The sequence below is a fragment of the Podarcis bocagei genome (assembly GCF_964188305.1).
Source record: "Podarcis bocagei genome assembly, chromosome: 6".
In the NCBI taxonomy this organism is placed as follows: Eukaryota; Metazoa; Chordata; class Lepidosauria; order Squamata; family Lacertidae; genus Podarcis; species Podarcis bocagei.
Window position 1 is genome coordinate 55,448,716 of NC_138130.1, and position 13,476 is coordinate 55,462,191.

The window sequence follows — 13,476 nt, forward strand, 5'->3', positions numbered from 1 at the left end:
CGAGTGAGATGAGAAAGTCAATGACTAAACAGGATGCTTTGTTAAATAGATAAAATGTATTGCTGTAAAAAGCAAACTATGAAGTTAGGGGAAAATAACCACTGAAGGTGCTCAGGGATTAGGCCTTGGGTCTGTTTCAAGCAGGGTTGTGCTTGTTGTTTTTCCATGAGTGACCAGGGGAAAGGAAGTAGAAGTCAGTTGATGAAATTTGCAGATAACACCGAGTTTGCCGGCAATGTTAATACAGAGACAGATTTGGAAGTTATGTAGGAGGAATGGGATGATCTCATGAACTGGAGTAAAAGAAATTTGATAGTATGACACATATGTTATACATCTGGAGACCAATACTAAAATTTTGTGTATGTGTGTCAGAGACTTACCAGCTGAAAATCACGGGAATAAGAAGGTATATTGGACTATGAGAAGTGTGTTTGTGTTTTTAAATTGTTAAATTGAAATTCTTCATCAGTGTTGGCTCTGTAGACAAGAAGCTCTCAGTGGTCCCTTCTGCCTGATTACACATACTTCCTCGCTGCTGTTACCACTTGGTCCAGCATCAGAGGTCAGCATAGTTGGGCACTTCCCAAGGGCTGGGGGCTTAGAAGGAGCCATTAACAACCCAAACCTTCTGATCATTAAGGGCCAATGTTCAGTGCTGGGTGCCCCTGCTAGGGCTCTGAGCAGCACTACTACTGCTTGCTGCATCCAGCCTCACCCCTTATTTTACTTTCCAGCCCAGACAGGCAGCAGCATGGGATACAAGCTTCCCTTTGGCTCTGATTCATGGCCGCCACCCATCATTAGATTATCCTAAATGAGGTTAGTTGGTTAGAGGATGATGCTGATAATGCCAAGGTTGCAGGTTCAATCCCTGTATGGGACAGCTGTATATTCCTGCATTGCAGGGTCCCTTCCAACTCTATAATTCTATGATACCATCAATGTTGAGTTGGGTAATCTACATGGTGGACAGCCACTGCAAATCAGAGCCAAACACTGACTTGACTTTAATTCAGAAGTGCCAGCAGCAACAGAACATAGCAGCTGCCTCCCCAGCAAACATGTCCCAGGGTAAGCAGAATGACTGGAGGAATTGGTGGTGACATCACACAGCAGCACCATGCAGGAATTCTATCAGCCGCACCTTACCAAGGACCCACAGAAGTCTGGCGCCAGCCCTGCTTGCTGCTCCTATTCCCTTGCCTGTCCTCTCTGCTTAATGTGGTGCCAGTGTGGTGTAGTGGTTAAGAGCGATAGACTCATAATCTGGGGAACCGGGTTCACGTCTCCACTCCTCCACATGCAGCTGCTGGGTGACCTTGGGCTAATCACACTTCTCTGAAGTCTCTCAGCCCCACTCACCTCACAGAGTGTTTGTTGTGGGGGAGGAAGGGAAAGGAGAATGTTAGCTGCTTTGAGACTCCTTAAGGTAGTGATAAAGTGGGATATCAAATCCAAACTCTTCTTAATATGCATCATCTTCCAGATGAAGAAGGCAAGGCATGTGGTGCTTACTGCTCCTTCTCCCAAGTCCTCTCCCAACTCACTTGCTCAGCAAGGGCAGCTGAACCGGCAGCAACAACAAGTAGTAGTACGAGGGGTTCTAGGAGCCTTTAGAAATTAGTAGTCAGTCTCTTACTGGGGTATAGGCCTTGGCAGTTGCCCTACACTCTCAAAGTCTGGCACCATCCCTGTGCTGCATGAAGGTAGTCCAGAGTCTGCCTCAGAAAAAAAGCTGAACATTGAAAAGAGGCTCAAGCATCTCCATGGGAATGTGGAGGCCCTGCAAGGATGCAAAAGCAAAGAGATCTTATGCTGCTCCCTCTGCTTCCCCTCCCTGTTTGCCATCGCATTCCAGGATTCAAGAGAGAGATGCATCATCAGTTTGTAGAGCAGGAAATAAAGAGTCATCGGGCATTGTTCAGCACTGGTTCTGCTGTAAATTTCTGTAATTCCCTGATGAAAAAAATAATTTGGTCTGTATGTCCTAGGGGAGCAGGGGTAAGAGAAGTGCAATTAAGTTCATTTGTGCAAGAAAGCCCCATGTGTATTGCCAGCATGGCCTTTTCAGCTGTTTATATATGATGAAATTTCTGGATATTCTCCAGACTTGGTATGTGTGCATTCAGCATACCTGGAAAGTTGTGTGTAATGTCATTTTGCTGACACAATGCCTGTTTAGAAGCCCACAAACTATACATAAACCTTGTTCTCTAAACCAGCAAAATGGCCGTCTGAGTGCTCAAATTGTGGTGAAGGCAGTAGCAACAAGCAAGAGGAGATGTTGCCTGGCACCAACACCCCACATATTCAGTGTACTTATCAGCTAGCAGGAAATTGGCTATTGAATGCACTTTCATTACAGAATTACATCCAGCACAGAGAAAGAACTAAAGAGAACCTGCAGGCTCCAAATATTGCTCTAATACATCTCCCACCATCAGACTTTGCTAGGTGAGGCTCATGGGAGTTGTAGTTCAACAACATCTTCAGGGCCATTGGTTGTCCATCCCTGCCTTAAAGCCTGGCTTATATGAAGTGGAATCAGGTAATATAGCAGATTGCACCACTTCAACTGAGCGAACCATTTTGTAAGGTCCCCTTACCTTAAAAAGAAAAAAGCAAGCAACAGCAACTATTCACTCACTGCAAGTAAAAACCTAGCATGATAAGGATGAAGAATGCAGCCTAGGCCTTTCCCTGCTGTGCTAGTTTTCTTCTTAAAGGAAGAAGTTTTGAACAATGTGATTCCTCCACCTGTTCTCTGAAATATTACAGTACCATCTCTCGATTTTGCCACCCAATTTCCATCTCATTCTGTTTAAAGTGTACAGCCCACTTAGACAGGGCTTGTAAGGAGTTCCTACAGCAAGTAGCAGGATCTACTCCAAGCAGTGTTTCAGTCATCCACTTGCCCTCCATTTGCTTTTCTTGATATATTATGAAACTGAAGCATGCTTGGAAATTAACTGGGGAAACTACAGCAGCATAATGTGTTAATGGTTGAGAGGATTCATTTGGAAATAAAAACACTGCTTTAGGTAAATGTGGTGTACTGTTACATCTCACACCATTTTAATTCCTGATTAGGGTAGGCCCAAAACATTCTGCTGCCTGAGGCAAAGTGGAAACTAACCAAAGGCAAACCAAGTGATTTTGGTACCTGTTCCTGAGGCAGAAAATTGCACAAGTAGCTTTCCTTCTCCTTGTCAGAAATAATCTTTAAAAACAAACAAACAAACAAACAAACAAACAAACAAACAAAAAAACACCTAACCATTTGCTGCTCTTTCATAATGCCTCAAATCCTTTGACTCTCAGTTCATTAAAATGTTGGGCTTCAGTGAATTGCTTTAAGGCAATTCAATACAATACAACTGTAAAAACCGAAAGAATGGTTGACAAACAAGAGGGTTTGAATATAAAAGATTACCGTCTTGAATCAAGGACCCAGTCTAGATGGATAAGGAGTAGAGCAGGTCCTACTTAGTTCCCCAGGAACTCAGATCATTCAAAGGTCATTGTGTATCTTGAGGGGAAATTCTGCTCACTTCTGCATACCAGAGATAACAATCCTGCTAATTGTGTACATTGTGGTCACTTACCCAGGACCCAAGTTTGCCAGGGGTTTTTCCTTTATTTCTCTTTTCATCTCACTTCAGCATCTTGATCATCTCTTGAATGTGTAAACAAATCAGAGGCTTGAGTCAGTTAAGCACTTATTAACTAAAAATGATTGTTCATGTAAACAAATCTTGGGTGGCTACTGAACTCATCTATGCTGTTCTATATCCATGCCCTTCCATGGACAGAAGCTGATCCAGACAGGCTGTTGAACCTCATTTCAATACTGGTGATGAGACAGTGTCCTTCACTGCAGGCTGGCTTAAGAGGTTCAGGGCAAGCTGTGTGGCACAGAGCTCTATTCTTCAACTTCTCACAGTCACTCCCAATTCTTCAGCGTCTGCCGCCTGAGGCAGCTTTCTCGCTTTGCCCAATAGTAGGGCTGCTCCTACTCAGTAGCAGCAATAGTAGTATGGTATAGATCCACCAGCAGAGCATACAGGTTGAGTTATAGCACTCTTTAAAAGAACAACAACAAAACAACAACAACAACGTGTTGCATGGTGAAGCCACTTTATAACTAGACTTATTCATTTGGTGTTTGGAGAGGATTTTTGTGAATACTTTCATGCGTTATGGATATCACACTGGTCCACTTCCCAGACGAACTGGATGTGGCAACTGTAAGTAAGACACAAGTGTATCGCATGCTGGAACATTTGCTCCATCCATCATGCCAAAAACCTCTTGGAAAGGTTAACTTGAGGTGAGCTGCTGCATAATAGATGTGTGGAAAATGTGATCCTCAAACCAGCACAGGGAGTAGTAAGTAGGGATTTTCTGTACCTGCACATATTTTTTTGTACCTCAGTAGTTGATCATTAATAGGAAAGAATAGCTGCTGCAGGGGCAGCAAAGATAGTAAGATCATATGCATCTATGTATCATATGCATCTCTTCTAACAGCAATCTCTTTACCATCGATTCTATTTACAATCAAGAAGTATATAAATTATGTGAAATAAAAAATAAGAATATGTATCTAATAATAGAAATAGCATTTTTATACAACATCCATTTTGGCCTGCTGGCTCCATGTTCTCCCTAATGTATTATATTTGCGTAAAAGGAATGCCCCATGGCAAACAAGCCTGTTAGGCAAAAGACTGTGGATCAACATTTTTGGTTTGCCTCTGTTTCTCTGATAAACTGCTATTGTTACAAAAAAACACAAAAAAACCCTACAAGGATGATGTTTAGAGAAAACAGAAGTTAATCCGATTTAATACTTTTTTCCCCCAAGGAGAAATGCATGCAATCTCCAGTAGTCTTAAATCATCAGGGATTACTTTAGGCTCCAAAGAGCAATGAAATGCTGTCCCAGCTTTTTAATAAGAAAGATTTTATGGTTTTTATAAAAATCTAATCAGATTGCATCAGCTGGATTTTGGATGTTTAGTTTGGTGTAGGCCAGGGATAGAGAACCTGTGGCCTTCCAGATATTATTGGACTCCAATTCCCATCATCCCTGACCATTGATTTTTCTGGCTGAGGCTGATGGGAAGTTGGAGGGCAACAGTAGACTGATCTTGTTGTGGAGGTGGGGGAATGATTAACAAAATCAATCCTCAGGCAAACTGGGAATATCCCCTCACCCAAGTTTAGGATATTCCACCATTCTTCAGCAGAGTTTATTTTCCTTTGAGAAAAATAAGTGGCTCACATATAGGTAAAGTAAGCTTTAATAATACTGTAACAAAATAACATAATGAGAGAAACAAAATACGGCAACATGAGGCAAAACTGAGGCAAGAGGCAAGAAGTGGCAGTTGGTCCCTCTTAACTGACATTCTTAATGGAACACACATTAAAGTGAGGGGCTGATTCTGGAGCGAAACACACAGGCCCCACCCACCAGATACCAAGCACTCTACTATTCAAATTAGGCCCTGGTGTTTTTCTTACAGATATGCCTCAGGAATTTCATCTAGCTAGAGACCCACATGCAGAAATCTGCTTCTATGCATGTATGGCTTTAAATGAAGCAATAGATTTCATGGGCTTAAATGTGCTTCACCATTGTGGACAAAAGGTATAAATAAATGGCAGAACAGCCAGGCAATCTATAAATACATTGCGCTTTTCACGTATTGTGTCACCGGTTGAACATCACTAGGAGAAAATGTTCTGTCTCAAGCTGTAACTATCTCTGATGATGCCTGAGAGGAAAGAAAGGGGAAAGTGGTTCCATCTTGAAAGATTACAGGAAACCAGAGATGAGTGTAAGAGATTGAACAGCTCTGTTGCTAGGTTATGGATTGTTTTCTTACGACAACAGTGAACTTGAATACTAATACTGTGCATTAATATAGCAGCTTGGCTCATTCTGAACAAATATATGTAATATTGAACTGTGGAATATTCTAACATTTCACGGAATCTATTCTAGGACAATTCAACAAACATGCACATATAATTCCTGTAATTGTGTCAAAGAAGTTCCATACCCTGGAGTGATCTCTATGCACATAGTCAGCAATGGGAAAATTATAAAATGTTTAAGAGCAGTTTCTGTTCAGTTTAATTTCCTCTGAGAAGCAGTTTTGGAGATTGTAAATAGATTTACTAAGGTTGAGCTTCACCTGTCTCTTCACCATATTCAGGCATGGACTTTACATGGAACATATATAGGCCATTTCAAATGCCTATATTGAAATTGCTAGGAAGCCGCACATTGGCAACTGGGGATTTGGTCAGGGTAGTGGTGGACCTTGGGGTCTCAAAAATTAGTGGCATCCTGCGTGATGCCAAAAATTGCCCCCCACCTCTCACACTCCATTCTAAATCATAGTTGTGGCATCCCCTGCATCGCCCCCAAGGCTCTGCGCTCCCAGTGTGACCAAATCAGTCGCACTCCCCTAAACCCATCTCTGGTCAGGGCTTGTTTTTCAAAAATTGTAAGAATTAGAAACTTGGAGATCCCAGTAGATTTTATTTTATATTGAAATTGAAATTGAAATCAAACCTTTATTAGGCATTATGCGAATAAAAACCATAAAAGAGAGAATAACATGTAAAAGCCTTGAGATATATATAAAAAGGCAGCAGTTGGCTACATACATATATATATATATACATATAGAATCAGTGGTTTTCCTTGTTAACCTGCTCCTTGGAGGGCTGCTGCCAAAAACTCAGCTACCCCCGCCGTTACCCTTTGGTCAACGTCGGATAGGCAGAATCCCACACATTCACCTTGCTGGGGTTCCAGACCACCCAAAAGGGGGGACAGCACGCGTTGACGGAGCGTACCGTACAATGGGCAATGGAAGAGAATATGCTCTACAGTGTCCGGGACATTCATAGAGCATCTGCAGAATCTCTTGTTTCTAGGGATGTTTTGATATCTTCCCCAGACAAATGCTGAGGGAAAAACATTCAACCGGGCCAGCATAAAAGCCCTACGTTGGGCTGGGATTATTAATTTAGTGATGTAATTGGCTCTGCTATCTAAGATATTTAAATCATAGAATATGGGGGAGCAAATTTTGTTTACAGCTGCCATAATATTTTGTCTCTCGACATCCTTTAGTCTAGTTAGGATATTATGGAAAATGTATTGCTCGTTAGAATTGTACAGGGGCTCCAGCTCGATGCCTAAAGATTCAATCTTTTTTTCGAGGAACTGATACCATCTTGATTTATAGGAGTCTTTGAGCAAATCAGCGAGCAGGCTTGATGGAGAGCAGCGAAAATGGCAGCGTAACCAGTACTTTATTGAGGTGGACCAGGCCCAGTATTCCATTGTGTGTATACCTATTTCTGCACACATTGTTTCATATTTGATCACAGCTGGGAGTCCAAGAATACATCTCAAAAAGCTGGAGTGAATCTTTTTTAAGTCACTGTTATATGCTTGGACCCATAACGGGATTCCATAGAGTATCTGGGCTTGCACTTTTGTTTGAAATATCTGGTTGGCCGCAGGAATAAATTGATTACCTTTCTGATAATAAAAACGGGCAACTGCTGATGAGGTGCACTTTGCCTGTTTTATGGCGTTTGTGCGATGATTTGCCCACCCTAAATTGCTCTGGAATAAAATTCCCAGATACCTATAGATTTTTATTTGTTGGATTTCTTGCCCTCTTATTTTCCATTTCTCTAGTTTCCAACCATTCGAGAAGACTAAGATTTTTGTCTTCTCATAATTTATAGAGAGTTTATTACATTCGCAGTAAAGGATCAGAGAAGATATAAGACGTTTCAGACCCAAACTCGTTAATGATAGTAGGACTGCATCGTCTGCGTATAATAAGAGAGGAACTGGTTTCTGATTAAGTTTAGGGGCATGTGATTCTATTTTTTGAAGGTGATCTGGCAAGTCTGATAAAAATAAATTGAATAGAAAGGGGGCAAGAATACACCCTTGTTTTACCCCTTTCGAGTTTGGGATGTCTGATGAAAGGTGACCTTTGGTGTTAAGTTTGACTTGACAGACGTTGGAAGAATATAGATTTTGTATTAAAGTCAATAAGCGCTGATCAATTTTTAATCCTGCAAGTTTCCTCCACAGCTTTGGGCGGTCAATTGAGTCGAATGCACCACGAAAATCTACAAAAGCAGCATATATCTTAGATTGCCTTTGGGATCTATATTTTTCAACCAAATGCATAAGTACAAGGCAGTGGTCTAATGTAGAGCAACCTTTGGAGAAACCTATTTGTTCTTTCCCTGGTAAATTTAGATTTTTCATCTTTCGCCTTTTTTTTATTTTATATTATTTTAATCTTGTATTGTGAACTGCTTTGAAAGGACGGTGGTTCTGAAAAGCAACATAAGAATCATTTAAATAATACAAATGAACAACCTAAGGGAGTTATTCATTATGCAACCCACTGATGGACTCACTATAATGAAGAGACAGTTGTAAGTGAAACTTTCTACACACTTAGGTCATGTGTACGTTAGTGGCTTTAAAAGCAGTGAGATAATTCACCCCTTGCATTTGAAGTCCAGAGTTTTACATTGATATACTGTATGCAATATTACCTGATTTGTTTCCCCCCACCTGCAATGTCCCCGCCAAAAAAACTCCTATTCAATGGAACTGTCGTGTAGGCGTGTGCAACGCCTCAGCTTAACCACAGTTTACGTTTCCAAATCAGTTGGGACCTAGTTTGAGGGGAAGTGCATCAGACAAGAGTGTTTCTTAAGAAACTAAAAGATCAGGCATAGGCAAACTCGGCCCTCCAGATGTTTTGGGACTACAACTCCCATCATCCCTGGCTAACAGGACCAGTGGTCAGGGGTGATGGGAATTGTAGTCCCAAAACATCTGGAGGGCCGAGTTTGCCTATGCCTGTACAAGATACTGATATACAGTGGTGCCTCACAAGACGAAAATAATCCGTTCCGCGAGTCTCTTCGTCTAGCGGTTTTTTGTCTTGCGAAGCAACCCTATTAGCGGCTTAGCAGCTTAGCGCTATTAGCGGTTTAGCGGCTATTGAAGGCTTAGCGGCTAAAAGGCTATTAGCGGTTTAGAAAAAGGGGGGGAGCGAAAAAAATCGCAAGACTCGCAAGACGTTTTCGTCTTGCGAAGCAAGCCCATAGGGAAATTTGTCTTTCGAAGCGCATCGAAAAACGGAAAACCCTTTCGTCTAGCAGGTTTTTCGTCTTGCGAGGCATTCGTCTTGCGGGGCACCACTGTACTCGTGCTGTAGCAATATCAAACACCAGCAGTGGGAGCACACTGGAGCTGGAGTAAGCGGTAAGGTGCACACAGCCTTACTTCTGAGTAGACCTGGATATAGGATTGCACTGTTGTAGTGTCAATGCCATCGCCAGACACAAGTTCTTCCTCAGTGCAGTGGTGGCATGGGATTGTATTTTTAATTTCTAAATGTCTATTGACATATTAGCAGAATTTCAGTGTTTACTTCTGTAAAACTGAATAAAGCCATTTTTAAAAACCATAGGCAGGAAAGTTAACATTTTAAATCAGAATGCATATTACTGTATCATTTATAATATTTTGGCAGCACTGTCTAAGATGTTGGGACACATGATGGACATGGAGACAACTGAGGGAGGGTACAAAATTTTCACCCTTCCCACTAAGCTGAACTAGATGGGCTTTATTATGATGTTGTTGTTGTTGTTGTTGCTTAGTCGTGTCCGACTCTTCGTGACCCCATAGACCAGAGCACGCCAGGCACTCCTGTCTTCCACTGGCTCCTGCAGTTTGGTCAGACTCATGCTGGTAGCTTCGAGAACACTGTCCAACCATCTCATCCTCTGTCGTCCCCTTCTCCTTGTGCCCTCCATCTTTCCCAACATCAGGGTCTTTTCCAGGGAGTCTTCTCTTCTCATGAGGTGGCCAAAGTATTGGAGCCTCAGCTTCATGATCTGTCCTTCCAGTGAGCACTCAGGGCTGATTTCCTTAAGAATGGATAGGTTTGATCTTCTTGCAGTCCATGGGACTCTCAAGAGTCTCCTCCAGCACCATAGGGCTTTATTATAGACAGCTGAAAATCCTACACAAGTTAAAATGGCGGAGGGGGGGAATGCAGCATTTGTATATGTAGGCCAGAATGTGTACATTACATTCCTATATCAGCAGACTGCAGCAGCAAACTAACTTCTACGTATATAAATATAGCTTTAAAGACAGCATTTCCTGCTGTGCCAGCATGTTGCTATGTAAAACACTCAGGGATGGCCTCCAGCACAGTGGCCTGTTCTAAATATTTTCTTTCACTTCAGGGAAGCTTTTCAAAACCTTCAGAGCTGCTCCAGCATCTGATTGATGCTCCAAGCAAATTTCTTCAGCCCAGTTGTTGTTTCTGCCCGGTACCCATGTGCTGCTTCAAGCATGATAGGTGGGGCACATTCAGTAAATAGAAGGGGAATTATTGTTAAGGGTACCTGCTTCCTTGGGGCAGGGGAAAAAGGAAATTCCTTTAGGGATTAATTGTTTCACAAGGAAATGAAGGGAGTGAAACATATTTTCATGTGTGCCAAGTCCCATTCTTGTAACTTGACTTCCTGCTTTACAGTCTTTAGAGCTTGTTAAAAGGGTACTAAATCTTACCTTCCCAAATGTGTGGATTCTTCAAATCATGGCAAGCAGTCTAGTCAGATGCAGAAAGATCCATTGAACACAAAAGGGGACTTACTCTCAGACAAGTGTTCACAGGACATTAGCTTTAGCTGACCAGTTAGGAGAATTTACACAGAACATTTTACAATTCTTACAACAATGGAAAAACCGTTAATTTTGTGCACCTTTTAAAGGATTTTATTTCCTAACAATATGTTCTGAAATTGTCAAGCAATTGCAAGTAGTTAAGAAGTGTTAATTGCAACTGCATGTAAGCTAAAAGGAACGAGCCAGCAGTAAATCACACTGAGCAAGTTGGAGTTAACTCTTTATTAGCAAAAACAGGATCTGCACAGTATTCAGCCTAATGAGGACAGCAACTCTTCTCTAGCAGGTCTGGCCTCCATGAAGCAGTTGTTGAGACTGAAGGTCCCCTCTTCTCTAGGGTTTTCCCCAAGCAATCTGAGACTATGCCTGCATGAAGTTAACTTCTCCTCTGTCTTCTTCATGGCTCTCCTGGTTTTGGGTGACCGAGGGAGGAGGGGAGCTCATCAGAGCAGGAGGAGCCTGTGCCTCTTCAGCAGCAGAACTTACCTCTGCCTCTTGGCATCCCTCTTCTGCTTCAGCTTCTGCCTTTGATTCTGGATTTGTCTGCCACAGATTTCCACTGCTCACCAAACCCTGTTACGTTTTCAGCTTCTGAAATGTCCTCCCAGTCTTCTCCCTCTGACAACTCACCATTGTCCCACCACCAATCCCCTGGCTCTGAGCCTTATTCCTTGGGAGACCCCACCTGGTGCCTCCTAGCATTCCTCTGTGTCGAACCAGTCTGTGACATAAACAGTTAAGAACAGTTAAGTCTAGGAAACACGAGTTTCCATTTTATTGTTTCATCCAAGAAAGCGTGTCTGATATCAGATTTGAAGATCAGGATTTCTAGTTTAATACTTCATCCCTGTAACCCACATTCCATTCTAATTTCCCACAATGCATTGCTTTGGGACACTGGAAAATTTAAATGGCATTGCTCAGTAGCTCTTCTGTTATGTTCTAGAATTAGAGTGACAGTAAGAGCAACAATGAACAGTGTCCACAGGAGAAAAGCAAGCACTCACTTTCAGATAGAGGAGTAAATTTAGAGATGCAAGAAATCCCACATTCCCTAGGCCTGCAAGCCTCAAAATACACTTACTCAATGAGCTGTCTCATTGAGATCAAAAAGATGGCTGCTCATCTTTATCTTTAGAAGCTGCTTCCTTATGTCTCTATGCCACACTATGAGCTGTCGTGCTCAGGGTATGTCAGTGACAGAAAGTAGACAACTGTTTTGGAGTTTTTCAACCTTTTCTCCCCAGCTCAGAACCTAGCTTTGAAAGGAAGGTGGGGGGAGGAGGTAACAGGTATGTACAGATGGCAATTTAAGGTAGATTTTATGCATCCTACGTGTGCATGCTTTCCGAGTCGCCCACACAATGTCCTCATCTTAGTGGCAGCCTACACTCCCTCCGTTTAATTCAGTTTTTTCCTGATACATGGATAATGCAGTAATTGGCAGGGGGGACCTCCAACATAAAATGTAACGTTATCTGAATGTAGATGCAGTGAAGCACCTTGTGTGGGTAGTTTTTTCTTTTTCTTTTTAAGTGTGATGTTCTGCTGGATGCTGTTAATCACCTTCCCCTCCACTTGCTTGTTGCAGACCATAACCAACCATTCTGTTTGTAACAGCTGCAAAGAAAGAAGCATGCTTATTTCCACTGCTTGTTGATGATGGGACATGCTGTGTGTGTGTGTGTAAAACAGCCCTTTTGTGCAGAACTGCTTTTCCATTGTACTGAATAGGGACAGATTTTTTTTTTTTGATTTTTTAATTGAAAAAAATGGGTGTTTCTTTCTGAAACATAAAGCAAAACTGAAAGGTGCTAAGACAATCCATCAAAAACTGTGACAAAAGGTCTGCAGCTCAAGACTTGAGCTTCGGGACTGGCCACCAGCGATTTTCCTACTGATCCAGCATTTAGAATGTTCCTCCCTGTTCTAGGGAATTAATTATCACAAGCAGGTTTTACTTCACCTCCTACTTAGGGCCTTAGGGTCCAATTAATGTATCTGCCTGGCTATTTGAATGGCAACAGTGGAAGGGTGGCTATACAAGCTGCTTGTGTGAATTGTCTTGCCAAATGGCACAGTCATTTTAGCAAACTCAAATCCCCTCCATCCCTCCAACTGGGAACAGCATAAGCTAAACTGAACCACAGAGACGCTTCTTTACACAGATGACTTGCCATAAGGATTTGCCTTGATGTGATTGCAGTGCCACGTGGCCACACACACTGCAGAGTGCCACCGCAAACTGGGCCTACAGTGCCCTTCGTATGGAGCAGAAGGGAGGACTGGAGATACCTGTGATGACAGAACATTGGGCAAGAGTTTGGGTGAAGGAGCAGTTCTTTATGTGGAACTGCTAACTATTATAATAGTGATTTTGCTTCAGGCTTGGTTGTGGACTGAAGATGATGGGCTGTGTTACTGCATCTTGGGAAATGTGTCGTGCAAATTGCAGCAATCACAAAATGGATTGTTAATTTGTACAGAACAGTACGGTTCACACAAATGGCACCAGCCAAACTGAGTGCAGTTGTACTATGAATCCCAACCGTATCCCCACTCAAAGTGCATTTGCATGTGGGCTGTTAGCAAGTGTGAATCAGTCCTTAGGAAGCAGCTTGTAGGATACATTGCATACGCAGTTATACTTACTAGCGTAATACTCATATTTCAGAATAAAAACAGATTCAGCAACAATG

The 13,476-nt window shown here is 42.2% G+C and overlaps 1 long non-coding RNA gene across 2 annotated transcripts in view; it reads right to left on the minus strand.

The window, feature by feature from the left end:
* The window catches only part of LOC308589954, a 58,716-nt gene extending 54,212 nt beyond the window's left edge, over positions 1-4,504 (minus strand). For both annotated transcript variants that reach the window (XR_014009577.1, XR_014009578.1), the window contains exon 1: positions 3,609-4,504. This is a non-coding gene — a long non-coding RNA (uncharacterized lncRNA). The remainder of the gene's footprint in view (positions 1-3,608) is intronic.
* Positions 4,505-13,476: the final 8,972 nt, after the last annotated feature.